The sequence below is a fragment of the Notolabrus celidotus genome, chromosome 21 (assembly GCF_009762535.1).
Source record: "Notolabrus celidotus isolate fNotCel1 chromosome 21, fNotCel1.pri, whole genome shotgun sequence".
NCBI lineage: Eukaryota > Metazoa > Chordata > Actinopteri > Labriformes > Labridae > Notolabrus > Notolabrus celidotus.
This window is the reverse complement of record NC_048292.1, coordinates 13,283,147-13,296,768: the sequence shown is the minus strand read 5'-3', so window position 1 is coordinate 13,296,768 and position 13,622 is coordinate 13,283,147. Positions and strand designations below refer to the sequence as shown.

The window sequence follows — 13,622 nt, the reverse complement described above, 5'->3', positions numbered from 1 at the left end:
CCAGGTGCCTCTGTCAGAGAAACTTTTCAAGGGACATGACGTCAGACAGCCGCGCCTCTCCCCAGTTTGCATAAAGCTTGAAAGCACTGAGAGTACTGCAGGATGGGAAATCACAGGAATTCAAAATAAGGTTTATGTGCATGGTAAGATGATCATAACTCATATTTTCACAGTCGGGAAAGAACAAAATGATAAATATAGTTATTGAAATTAACTTTTTTTTATTATCAGAAAACAAAGAAAATAATATGTGTATGTTCATTCTAACCGCTCCATATTACAGTGGCCCTGAAGGACAAAACAAATTTACAAAAGATGAAACACTTTTACAAAGTTGGAGACAAATTTACATTTTGGAAAACATTTTTACATTTTATAAAAAATTACATTAGCAAAACACCTTTACCAAGAACCAAATACATTTACATTTAAGAAAACAAATTAACAAAATCAAAAAACACTTTTACAAACGATGGAACACTTTTAATATTTCTGAAACAAATTAACATTTCATTTTTTAACAGAAAGGGAATGTACCAAACACCAGAAGTGATCAAATGAGGGGTCATTTAGTTTGTTTGGATGGAGAGAAACCAAATGGAGCGACGTTACATGAAGTGTAGGAACCAACTTGGGTGCTTACCTGGTTGATCCTGCCAGTAGCATATGCTTGTCTCAAAGATTAAGCCATAAGTACACAAGGCCGGTACAGTGAAACTGCGAATGGCCCATTAAATCAGCCCTGGTACCGGTACTCCGTTTGGTAACTTCCGGTGTTTGGTACATTCCCTTTTCCATTAAAAACATAGACTGTATAAAATATGGACGTAGTATCCGTGACGTCCCCCATCTGTTCCTGAACGCTGTTTTGAAGCAAATCGATGGCGGCAACCATATTGGAAGTGCAGAACTCAACAAGGCAGAGTGTGATGTAGTGTGAGCCTCTTAGCCAATAGCTATATGTTCCCGACTGGGAGTCACGTCAGTCATGTCCTTATTTGGGCAAAAACTCGTAATCTTAATATCTTCTGATCCGTCACGTTAGAAAAAAATTCACCCCCCGTACAGTGTGTGCCATTAGAGAGATTAGCTTTGTAGGGCCAAGCCGTTTTTTGAACCAGGCTGTAAACATGTTTATCAATGCTGCAAAGATCATCTTTTTTCCATTCGTGTCAATGTGGTTTCCGGTGTTTCTGCAGCAAACCTCAAGCTGATTCTCAATGTATTGCAGTTTATAACACTTCTGCATGGGCTTCATCGTTTGAGACCGGAGGTTGCTGCTTGGTTCAAAATGAATGTAAATTTGTTTCAGAAATGGTAAAAGTGTTCTGTCGTTTGTAAAATTGGCTCACCGCTTGTAAATGTGTTTTGTTGATTGTTTAAATTTGTTTTCTTAAATGTAAATGTGTTTTAAGATAAGAAATCCTTTATTCATCACACAACAGGGAAATTTAAGTCTTACAACAGCAAAGTAGACAGTGCAAAACAGTATAGAGCAAACAATTATTAGCAATTAAAGTTAAAGAGTAAAAATAAGCATATCTTACAACGTCTATACACAACTGAATAAGTACATTTATTTCATTTCATTTTGTTTTTGGTAAAAGTGTTTTGCTAATTTATTTTTTTATATTTTTTTTTCCAAAATGTAAATTTGTCTCCAACTTTGTAAAACTGTTTCATCTTTTGTAAATGTGTTTTGTCCCTCAGGGCCACCGTACCATATAGAAAAAGCGCGTCATTATTTTCTCCAGCTTCTGCGCGTCTTATTTTGAAAACCTGGACCGGATGTACTCAACCGCTGTAGTTGGAGCTGATGGTTGTGTCAGTCAGTCAATCGATGGTGCCGCTGCTGAGCAGGAAAACTGGAGAAAAGACTTGTAAATAGGCACCAACGAGAGAAATAACTCCTAAATTAAACATTAACCTTCAAGAGGAATTCAACTATATACGGTGAGTTCAAGCGAAGACTTTTACCTTCTACATATCAACTTTTTTCCTAACGGGGCTGCGGCTAATCCATGAACATCAGGGCTAAACTTTAAAGTGAACCATGATGGTTCTTGTTGTTTAAACTTTGTATGAGTACATTCAAGTGACAGGAACAACAATGGCGATGTTAGGGGTGTGAAATACGATGTAGAATTGAAGTTTAACTCGCCATTGAGTGTATCTACAACACCACTGCAGTTACCATGCTATCCTGGGGTGTTAAAAGTCCCTTAGACTTCAGGAAGCACTCTTATGTCGTAGTTAGTTAAAGGAAATGCTGCTTTTATTCATTGTGATTAAGAATACTTCATGTTGTTCCTCCAGACGTTCGGAGAGACTACAGTGCCTCTTTGCATGGAGATAAAGGGCGGGGCAGGTTTCGCAAGTAAAGATAACCCCTGGTCCTGGTCGTATCATCCTGCTGCTGTACATATGTTTAAGCACTATTACATAATTATGTCATTTCCCATACAGAGAGAGGTGAATGAGTTTCTGCAGGCTGCCCCATGCTCCCTGCTCACGCCAGTCTGAGTTAGAATTTGCGCAGTGCCAGCCATCTGCCAAGTCCAGTCCTGACTGCTGGAACTGTATTTAACCCAAGTCACACACACAGAGACACACAGAGGTGTTAGCTTTCTCTTCACAGGCAGAATCTATGGGTTTAATGTATTGATCATCTGCAACCACGTCAGTACCAACACGAGGCGATTAATCACGTGAACCAGAACCTTCCTGAGCATGACAAACAGATATGATAATGTAATGAATCATTGGAAGTTATCAGTCATGCCAGCTCAAACTAGGTAAGTAACTAGGGATGTAACGATACACTCAACCCACGATTCGATTCAAATCCGAAAACTGCATTGAACTCAAAATTTAAATAACTATTATTTTATTTCAATTCTCAGATATGGACAGCTGCAATATATATGTGTTCTCTTATATTGCTTTGTAAACAAAGTAATCCTTTTTCATTTTGAAGGTGTGTTGTAGCCAAGCGGTCTCAAACTTTGAAGCCCATGCAGAAGTGTTAAAAACTGCAGTTCATCGAGAATCCGCTTGAGGCTGGCTCCGGAAGTACCAGAAACCACATACACACCAATTCATAAAAGACGATCTTTACAGTAGAAATGAGTATGAGAACAGTAGAATGTTTACAGCCTGGTACAAAAGAGGAGTGTAGTCTGGATAGCTCATTTCTCAATCGGCACACACTGTGAGGGGGGTGAATTTTTTTCTAACGCGGCAATTCCGAAGATAATGAGATTACGAGTCTTCCAATGAGAGGCACAGCTGACTTGATTGACAGGCGGGAACAGTGTAGCTGTTGGCTAGGAGGCTCAAAGCCCGCCTCTTTACGTCACAATCACTCGACAGCAGCAATATGGCTGCCGCCGACGATTGGCCTCAAAACAGCTCTTCAGAAACAGATGGGTGACGTCACGGATACTACGTCCATATTTTATACAGTCTATGGATTGAACTCAAAATTTAAATAACTATTATTTTATTTCAGTTCTCAGATATGGACAGTTGCAGTATGTATTTTTTTCTCTTATATTTCTTTGTAAACAAAGTAATCCATCTTCATTTTTAAGTTGTGTTTTAAATCAAATAAAACCACTGCACACTTTTTTTCAGTACCTTGCAAAAAAACTAAAAATGACAGCACAAAAATACCTTGTTGGAAAATTTCAGAACAATTATAGAGAAATGGAAAGTGAACGATTCCCAAATGAAAGTATTAAATATTAAAACACATAAGGTAAACCTCTTTAAATTAGGGGTGTAAATTTCAAGTATTCTCCTTGATCGATCTTTGGAAATGTTAGCGATCAATTATCGTTTAATCATTAAAAAAACGTGAAAGTTTTCCATGTCAAATGCGTTTTTCCCCCTAAATCAAAATTTCCTTCATGACATAACGTATATAACTGACGGTATTAAACAACTATGGATCATATTGAGGTGTTCAAAATGTTAAACACGCTGAATATCAACGTGAGGAGCAGGCTTATAAATAATCTCCACGGACGCATGGTCATATGTGAAGACTCAGACTTCAACATGTTGATCTACTGCAACAGGACAACTGAACAGAACTGAATATTGATTATTTACCGATTTGCAATATATTGTTGCATCCCTAGTTTAATATCTTGATCATCTGCAACCATGTCGTCATCAACACGAGGCGATTAATCACGTGAACCAGAAACTTCCTGAGCATGACAAAGAGCTCTGATAATGTAATGAATCATTGGAAGTTATCAGTCATGCCAGCTGAAAAGCATAGTAACAGTATCTGTATCTATGTGCTTTGTTAGGGGAGTGCTGTTGTCAGGGTAAAGCAGTAGTGAAAGCTCTGCTGGTTCCTCTTTTTGATGTGGTGGTGGGCATGTGAACTGATTGCACCGTCACAAAACTGAGCTAAACTTAGAACGGGTATTCCAGTTCCAGCCGAAGACGCTGCTCTCCGTTTAGAGGGGGTCTATATTGGTGTGTTCTCCATGTGTTCACGTGAACATGAGAATGTGAGATAGTTGGAAGACAGTGCATCACAGACATATGATCAGAAAGTGATATGTGCTGCCAGAAATGGGAAATGATCTCACTCAAATGTGAACACTGCCAATATTTTCTGGTTTTCTTAGTTTTCACAAACCGAGTGACAGCAGATATTTAGGTTGGCTAACACTTAATATTAGCTTTTTGTTTTCTGGCTTTTTCTCTCCATGCTGAGTCATTTCACTGTTCAAACATGATTTTACTTTTCAAGATAATTCAAGCAAAAATGTATGGTTATTTTTTGCACCATCATAAGCCTTCTGCAACAGTGCCAGAATGGAGTTCCACCATCACTACGCTTCGATGAACTTACACTTCGAACACTGCAAAAGCGTTACATACGGGTCCACTAGTGTGATTTCACGTTGCATTACAGCTTTCCTGAAGTGCAAGAGGCACTTCCTGTTTAGTCATTACTCATCACAACTGTCTTCCCTTCTTTACACCTCTGTTACATCCTTTGAGGGAAGCTCAGAGACAGAAAAACGTCGCACCACTATTACACATTAAGGCATTTCCGACCAGAGGAACTTTACCCCGGAACTAGGGACTGTACCCCGGAACTACGTGCGTTTCGACCGGTGGGCCCAGGGTCTAATTTTGGTTCAGGGGTAGATAATCTCCCCCCTTAAAAGCCCCTGCAAGGGGAGTAGTACTTTTCAAAGGTCCCAGGGCTTTTTGGGGGCAGGGTCTGCAATGTTGAACATGTCTGATTGGTAGATTAACCGCAGTGTTTTTATTCCGCCTGGCGTCCATATTATTCCCCTCCATATGTCACTGGCCTGATTTGCACAATCTACCCGGGACTTCAGCCCGCAGTTGAAACGCAGACAACAATGGGGGGCACTGAACCTTTTAGTTCAGGGTAAAGTAGTTCTGGGGGCTAAAAGACCCCGGAACTCTTGGTCGAAATGCACCTTTAGTGTGTTTCTTATTGTTGATGCAGGGAGAAGCCATCTTGGAATTCAAACTCAGGGTTACTGAAGTTGCGTAGAGTCTCTGATCCGGGAGACATATGTAATGAGTTAAAAAGAAAACCCTCAATACAGTTTGTAGAAAGAGAAATGGGCTAGTCACACCAAAATTATTTTTTCTTCCTGTGCTGTAAAGATATTTATTTAAGCTGTAAAAAAGGGCATTGATGTTCACAGGGTCTCCTTGGCTTTTAAATCCAACCTCAAGTGGACAATTGAGGAACTGCAGTTTCGAGCACTCCCACTATGGCTTCATTTTTTAACACCAGACGTTTCCTCTTGGGTTATACTCATCAAGCATTGGGTTGATGTGTGTAAAGCAAGTTTTCTGTCTCTGGAAAATATTGCTGATGTGTACGCGCACAGCAAGTGAGTCAAACTCTTGTCCTTTCCTGAACATTCTGCAGTCTTAACTGCATCACATGACAGAGGACAGGGAGCTTCCACAGGAAAAAGCTCCTGTCCATTACGTCAGGATCTCCCCTTCCCTGTCATGTAACACTGAATTTCCCTCCATTATGTCCCTCTCCATGCTGCTGGCCTGTCCAGTGGAAAACGCCTGAAAGTGTGGAACAAATGCTATTGTCTCTGACGGGCTGCAAGGCAGAGCGGTCGGTTATGTTGGGGCTAAAGTCGACCTGGGGGTTGATGGCATGACAGTTTCATTGTGTGGTGTTTTTGAACCCCCTTAATCACAGTGTGAGGCTCAGTTAGTGATCTCTAGAAGGGCTGGAAAAGGTGGCAGCGGAGAGAATCCACATTGGATTCCTGTGAGATCAGCAGTCCTGTGCAGCTGTCGAGCTCACATGAGGAAGGAGGGCAGAGGTGATTGACTGACAGGGGAACAAAAAAAAAATCAATGTCATGACCTCCTATTGCCATGGAAACTTTTGACCTTACAGCTTGTTTGTGAGAGCGCAAGAAAAAAAAAAGAAGCAAAGGAGTGATTGTTTTTTTTATCCTTCTTAAAGCACATTCAGGATTTAACACTGTCCTGCTGTGAAACTGCAATATTGAAAGACAGATCAGCTGCCCCTGCCTGTGAAGTTTGGCTGGTGCTTTATGCAACAAAAGAGGGAAGTGGAAACTGATAAAAATAACAAAACACCCCTGGTCGGATACGCAATATTCAAGTGATTAAGACATTAAGACATTGACAAAGTAGAGCTCCAACTTAGAGTATTTTTAAGCATTCTTATGCAATCACCTTCCTCCTTCAATCCCTGTGATTAGTGTTGTGTGGAAGAATTTGAGTGTTAGAGTGCTTTATTTGCAATTCATGTCATTTTGAGGAGGGCGACAACTTGCAACTAGATTCAATCTGGATTAATCAGAGGATCATTTTTATCAGTTGTTGTGTCAGGAACAAGTGGCGACTCCAGTCTCAAGATACAAAGCCCAAGCGGAAGTGTTATAAACTGCAGTTCATCAAGCATCCGCTTGAGGCTGGCTGCAGAAACACCGGAAACCACATACACACCCATTCAAAAAAGAATAAAATAGAATAGCCTTTATTTGTCATTGTCAGGTGTACAATGAAATTAGAAGCGCTGCTCCTGAAGGTGCATGAGAGAAATACAAATAAAGTCAAAACAGGTAGAAAATATGTATAAAAGACGATCTTTGCAGCAATAATAAACATGTTTACAGCCTGGTTCAAAAAACGGCTTCAGTGTGAAGAGCTAATTTCTCTATCGGCACCATAGATTGTATAAATAATGGACATAGTATCCGCGACGTCACCCATCTGTTCCTGAGCGCTGTTTTAAAGCCAATCGAAGGCGGCAGCCATATTGGAAATGCGGAACTCAACCAGGCAGAGTGTGACGTAAAGGGGCGGAGTTTGAGCCTCCTAGTCAACAGCTATGTGTTCCCGTCCGGGAGTCACGTCAGTCATGTCCTTATTTGGGCAAAAACTCGTAATCTTAATATCTTCTGAACCTTCGTGTTAGAAAAAATTTGCCCCCCGTACAGAATGTGCTGATAGAGAAATTAGCTATGTAGAGCCAAGCTGTTTTTTGAACCAGGCTGTAAACATGTTTATTAATGCTGCAAAGATTGTCTTTTTTGAATTGGTGTGTATGTGGTTTCTGGTGTTTCTGCAGCCAACCTGAAGTGGATTCTCAATGAATTGCAGTTTATAACACTTCCACATGGGCTTCATAGTTTGAGATCGGAGGTTGCTGCTTGATCAGCACACACTGTACCGGGCTGAATTTTTTTTCTAACACAACACTTCCGAAGATATTAAGATTACTAGTTTTTCCCATTTAAGGACATGACTGACTGGACTGACAGTTGGGAATACTGTAGCATTAGGCAAGGAGGCTCAAAGCCCGCCTCTTTACCTCACATTAGCTCGGCAGCAGTTAGGTTGCGTTCATCATTTCTAGTATGGCTTCAAATCAGTGCTTCAGAAACAGATGGGTGACGCCACGGATACTACTTCTATATTTCATACAGTCTATGGTCTGGAAATGCAAAAATAATTCAATTTTCTATTCAATTTTTTAAATTTCAAACTGATTTGATCATTTATTTATTTTACTGTTGCAGAATCTCACACTATTCCAGCACCCTCAGTATGGCAGTGAAATATCTTCAGATCTTTTACACTTAATTGTACAAAACAAGACATCATCAGGGAAGATGTAATTTGCAGTTTCCACTATTTTCTGACATTATAATATTGGACAATTCATAGAAAGAATTCAGCAAAGTAATGAGATGCACTATCACGTAAGAAAAAGAAGTGAAATTCAATTGTGAAAATGAATCATGAGGAAGAGACTGAGAGGTCTCAGACAAAGCAGTCATTTAGTAAACTCCACTGACTGTGTGCACATTTCTGCCCTCCAGCAGTTACTGATTTGTTCAGACTGAGGCCGAATGAAATGTTGACACTGTGTGACATGAATATGGAGATGTCCTTGCTTTACTCAATAGGAGTCCAGTTTGTTCTGAAGTGATATAATGGAATTGTTAAGGTGATTCTTTTTAAAGCTTTGGCTGGTTTCCCGTTGTCCCAGTTTTATTTTCCAGCCACTTAAACACACACAGCTCCAGGACAGGTATGCACGTGCCTGTCAGTCATGCATTAGGTCATCTCTGTGGCCTGTGTTTCCTGCTCCTTAGCTCCGTTCATGTCACTCTTCTGTGTCATCACCCTCAGAGAAACATACACACAGGCTGAGTAGAACTTGCTTGTTATTTTTTGGAAAGAATTTGTCCTTTTAAAAATGTTTCCAGCATCTTTTATAGCATGTCTCCTCATGTAGGAGCCTTTTCTTCAACCCCCCACGCTGCTTTTAAAGGTCATCGTTGGCCTATCATGTGTCTGTTACTAAGACATGACTCAGGTCTTCTCATTTCCCGCAGTAAAGTACAGTTCAGCTGCTTTTAATAACACACTCAGTCATCTCTATCTTTAAGTGTCTCTTGGTTTGCTTCTAACAAGTCATCCATCTACTAATGTTTGTTGACCCTCCTCCTTTCTTAATAATTACGATAAGCCTAATTTGTGCAAATGTAAATACGATCTGTTTTTATAGAACGAGTCAAATCAGTAGTAGCAGTGTGGGATCTTGCGCAACATGCCAAGTTTCAGTTTCAGGCGTTGTAACACAGAGGAATGCATTTGTTCTCTTCTAACTTGAGTCTGTTGTCAGCAACCAAATTCCAGCATGCCCAGATCGTTTACTTATCAGACCTTGGTGCATACCAGTGTTGTCTTTGATTACGTAATCCCTTTAAGCCTCGAGTTTCTGCAGCCTTGATGAAATCGTGTTTCTCTTGGCAGGAAACACCCGTTGCATGTTTGTCACTTTAATTTCATAAAACCCAAAACACAGTCCCCTCTCAGTCTTAAGTTCTCTGCAGCATGTTGTCATGTGCTTTCTTGCTTTTCGCATAGCAGCGCACATTGTTGTATTTTCCTCTGTGGAGTGATGGAGTGAGTGGACTTCAGACCTCGACTTAGTCAACAGCATTGTTTACAGTTCTGGGTCAAGCCCCGTTCAATTGTTCAGCACAGCCCCCCCCCACCTGTGTCCGAGAGTGCCAAGGGTGTGCAGACGGTTGTTCCTGTTGGCTGTTGATTACATCAGGCCTGCAATAGAGATTTTGTGGTGAAGGAATTTCATAAGACATTGTTCTGATGATGTTTTTGGTCCTCTTCCATACATGTGTATCCTTATGTTTCCATTGCCCACAGAAATTAGTAATCCATATCTCGATTGAAGGAATAAAAAACACATACCTTTACCCCTATTCCACCAACGTGAACCTGGTTCTAGTTCCGGGCTGGTGCTGCCAGCGGAAGAGCCACGTCATGACGTCACCTCTACGTCTAGTTCGAGGGCGTCCGCTGCCGCTCCAGCCAAGGTCCTTTTTATGATCCTGGTGGTCCTTTTTAAGCTTTTTTAGTTTATTACTTATTTGGTCGACGCTTCTGACGAACCCCGCCGTTGCTAACTGGATCTCTCCTAAACATTTAGTCCTGGTCGATCCCTCCAGCTTGTTTTGGATCTCCTACGAGGACCAAACTGCAAGGAGGCAGCTTGTTTCCTCAACCGACCACTGCTTTGCCTTGGAATCCATTGGCGTCGTCTTTGTTATATTTTTCGCGACAGGAAAATGGAGGAAACTCGTTTAATTTGTCTGTTTGGTCCAAGCGGCAAACTCCGGTCTCAAACGATGAAGCCAATGCGGAAGTGATATAAACTGCAATACATCGAAAATCCGCTTGAGGCTGGCTGCAGAAACACCGGAAACCACATAGATATGAATGGGAAAAAGACGATCTTTGCAGCATTAATAAACATGTTTACAGCCTGGTTCAAAAAACGGCTTGGCCCTACGAAGCTAATCTCTCTAATGGCACACACTGTACGGGGGGTGAAGTTTTTTCTAACGTGACGGTTCAGAAGATATTAAGATTATGAGTTTTGCCCAAATAAGGACATGACTGACGTGACTCCCGGTCGGGAACACACAGCCATTGGCTAAGAGGCTCACACTACGTCACACTCTGCCCAGTTGAGTTCCGCATTACCAATATGGCTGCTGCCGTCGATTTGCTTCAAAACAGCTCTCAGGAACAGATGGGTGACGTCACGGATACTACGTCCATATTTTATACAGTCTATGGTTTGGTAACGGCAAGCTCGCCGTCACCCCTCGCCTCCCGCCCCTCGCCTCTCGTTTCTTGCCCATCATCCCTCGCCCCCCCCGTCCCTCGCCTCTCGCCCTCCCCCATCGTCCCTCGCCCCCCCCAGTCCCTCGCCTCTCGTCTCTCGCCCATCGTCCCTCGCCCCCTGTCCCTTGCCTCTCGCCCATCGTCCCTCGCCCCTTGGCCCTTCCCCCCTCGCCCCTTGCTCATAGCCCCTAGCCTCTTGCCCCTCGCCCCTGATGTCAGCATTTCTAGACCAGCAAAGTGTTGGTGCTGCTCTGGAACCTGTTTTTCTGGCTGGGAGCCGATTCTCTCGCAATCGAAACACAAAAAAGTTGGTTCTCAATTGCGCACCGGCTTCGAACTGGCCCTGAAACTGCCTCGATGGAAAAGGGGTACTTGAGGAAGACAGTAAGATGTCGATTTCATTTTGAAATGTTATGACGTGGGAGCTGGTGCCCTAGCAGTCTAAGAGCCCTAAATATAGAGGCTAAAGTCCTCTCTACTCCCCACATTTCCTGTTTCTCTTCAGCTGCACTGTCATAAAGGCAAAAAGCCCCAAAAATATAACTTTAAGAAATGTTATTACAATAATTGATATGACTTACTTTACATTGCGTTTTTTTTTTGAATACCCAAGATGCTTTGCACAAATACAAACACAGCATTAAGTGGTTTGACAGGAGAGCCAGTGGGAGTCGGATATTGTTAGCTTGTGTTTTGTTCATCACAATGTCTGCTTCACATCTCGTACCTCCACCACCAGATGAACGGTATTGACATTTTCATTACTATATTTTAAACAGCTCTGCCGGTGCAAGCTCGTGCTCAGTATGTCTTCGGACTTGTTGCCATGTTTAGAGTAGATATTTGTGGCTCGTCCCATGTGTCCCTCATGTCCTCTGTTATGCTGCAGCAGGGACTGTAGAAGCAGGAATTTGAACAGCTGGTGGGGAAATCAAAGACGGGACTAGAGGACAACGTCAGGCTGAATAATGTGAAACTAAATAGGCTTAATTTTCTATTACACACACCATTTATCTTTGAAAGTCATCACTTAGCTCTGAGAGCTCGTGGTTTAAAGAATGAGGCGGCCCACTCAACATGTCGATTTTAATGCTAAGTAGTGTTTGAGGCAACAGGGGACTCAGCACTAGTGTTCTTGGTGTGTACAGTATGTTTGTTTGCATGTATATGTGAAGTCATGATTTTTAAGCACATCCAAGTAGAGATGGGAAATAATGTGAGAATGAAAGATGGACCCAAAGACTCCTTATTTAGCTTGTTAATCTAAAGATTGCAGCTAACAATCTGTTTCCAGCCCACTTGATCTACTTGATCTGTGTTTCCACATGCTGTGAATGACACAATCTGGACTTGAGATCTTTGAGAGGTTCATCATCGTGTATAATAATGCTATGCAGTGAGAATTAGAGATATTCAACAGCATCATGTGTGTCAATGGGTAAACAATGTCAAATTGGTTGGTCAAGTGTATCTGTGGTTAGCAGAGCTAGCACCACCAGCTTTTAGTCCTCCTTGCAGGTTAACGTCCACATGTCTTTGCTGGTTAATCATGGCTCTGGTTGAGTGGTTATATACCAGTTCAACCGGACTCATCCTTCCTGCAACTCTATCTTCATTTTCCAGATAAAAATACTGTCAAACTGCCCTGCACTACCACATACCATCTGTCAGAGACTCCGGTCCGCAGTGGAGTTCTTATATTTCACTGATAATCCACAGAGCTGCTGAGGAACATCCGGCTTCATGACCAAACAAAAGTCTGACATTGCGTCATCACTTTAATCTGTAATCATCCACCTCTCTGCAGCACATTTGCATAATTGCAGCTCTCCCTCTCTGTGAACCACACGTCTTCATCACTCCTTTTTTTCAATTGATGGGTTTTTTAAGGTTAGTGAAGGTTAATGGGACTGAGTATTTACTTGCATTCAAAGTGGGAAGGTGAGATCCAATCAGGTGGTAACTGGGATCACACATGGAGGGGCAATGGGAAGTGTGGAGACTTGAATTCAGAGCTGTCCACCTGTGACCTGATGACCCAGAAAGAGACACCACTTCCTGGTACTTTTATGTGTTTTTGGAAAATGTCAGCTCTTGGTTTCAACCACATCTTACTGCATGTTGAGCCGAGGCAAAGACAGAGATCTGAGTCTCTGTGGTGACATTAAATGCTGCAGTGTTGAACAATTAGATGCTTGCAGGTATACTTGCCTGGTTATACATCAATATATATGTATATGTATATAAAGATATCGAATAAATCTTTCTATATATATACATAAATATATATATATATTTTTGAACACTTTATTTTTCCAATTTTCTTTTACAAGTACAATAGTATTGCCAACAACTGGCATTAAACAAGTGGTCACGACTTTAAACAAATTACACAGGACAAATATAACCAAAATTAAATACATAAGACATAAAGTAATTGTGTATAGATGTATAGATATGTATACACATACACACAAACTAACTAACTAACAACAACAACAACAACAAAAAACACTTCAGCTGTAAGGTACAACAGGGACATTTACATTCTATCACATGATCAGAAATATTTCATTTATATGCATATGTTATATACAAAATATACAAAATATATATTTAAATGTATTTATTTATATATGTATAACACATATATACATACATATATATTATTTGCTTTTGGTATTATCTATCAACAGTAGTCGGGTGGCTTTGACTAAGTAAAAATGACATTACTTATTAGAGGTATCTTAAAAAATGTAACTTTATCAAAAATGTATATAAATGTAAATATATTAAAAAGAAGTAAGTTTTTTGAAAATGAATAAAAACAGAGTTATCTGTTCTTGCAAATGAACTCTTCATTTATATATATAAATATGTTATATACC

The 13,622-nt window shown here is 40.9% G+C and overlaps 1 protein-coding gene across 10 annotated transcripts in view; it reads left to right on the top strand.

The window, feature by feature from the left end:
- The first annotated feature begins 1,770 nt into the window (after positions 1-1,770).
- Positions 1,771-13,622, top strand: part of pacsin2 (protein kinase C and casein kinase substrate in neurons 2) — a 38,051-nt gene continuing 26,199 nt past the window's right edge. For 4 of the 10 annotated variants that reach the window (XM_034673329.1, XM_034673328.1, XM_034673327.1 and 1 more), the window contains exon 1: positions 1,771-1,953. The gene's annotated coding sequence lies outside the window, so the exon portion shown is untranslated. The remainder of the gene's footprint in view (positions 1,954-13,622) is intronic. The other 6 variants (XM_034673335.1, XM_034673334.1, XM_034673333.1 and 3 more) reach the window with 3 other exon arrangements.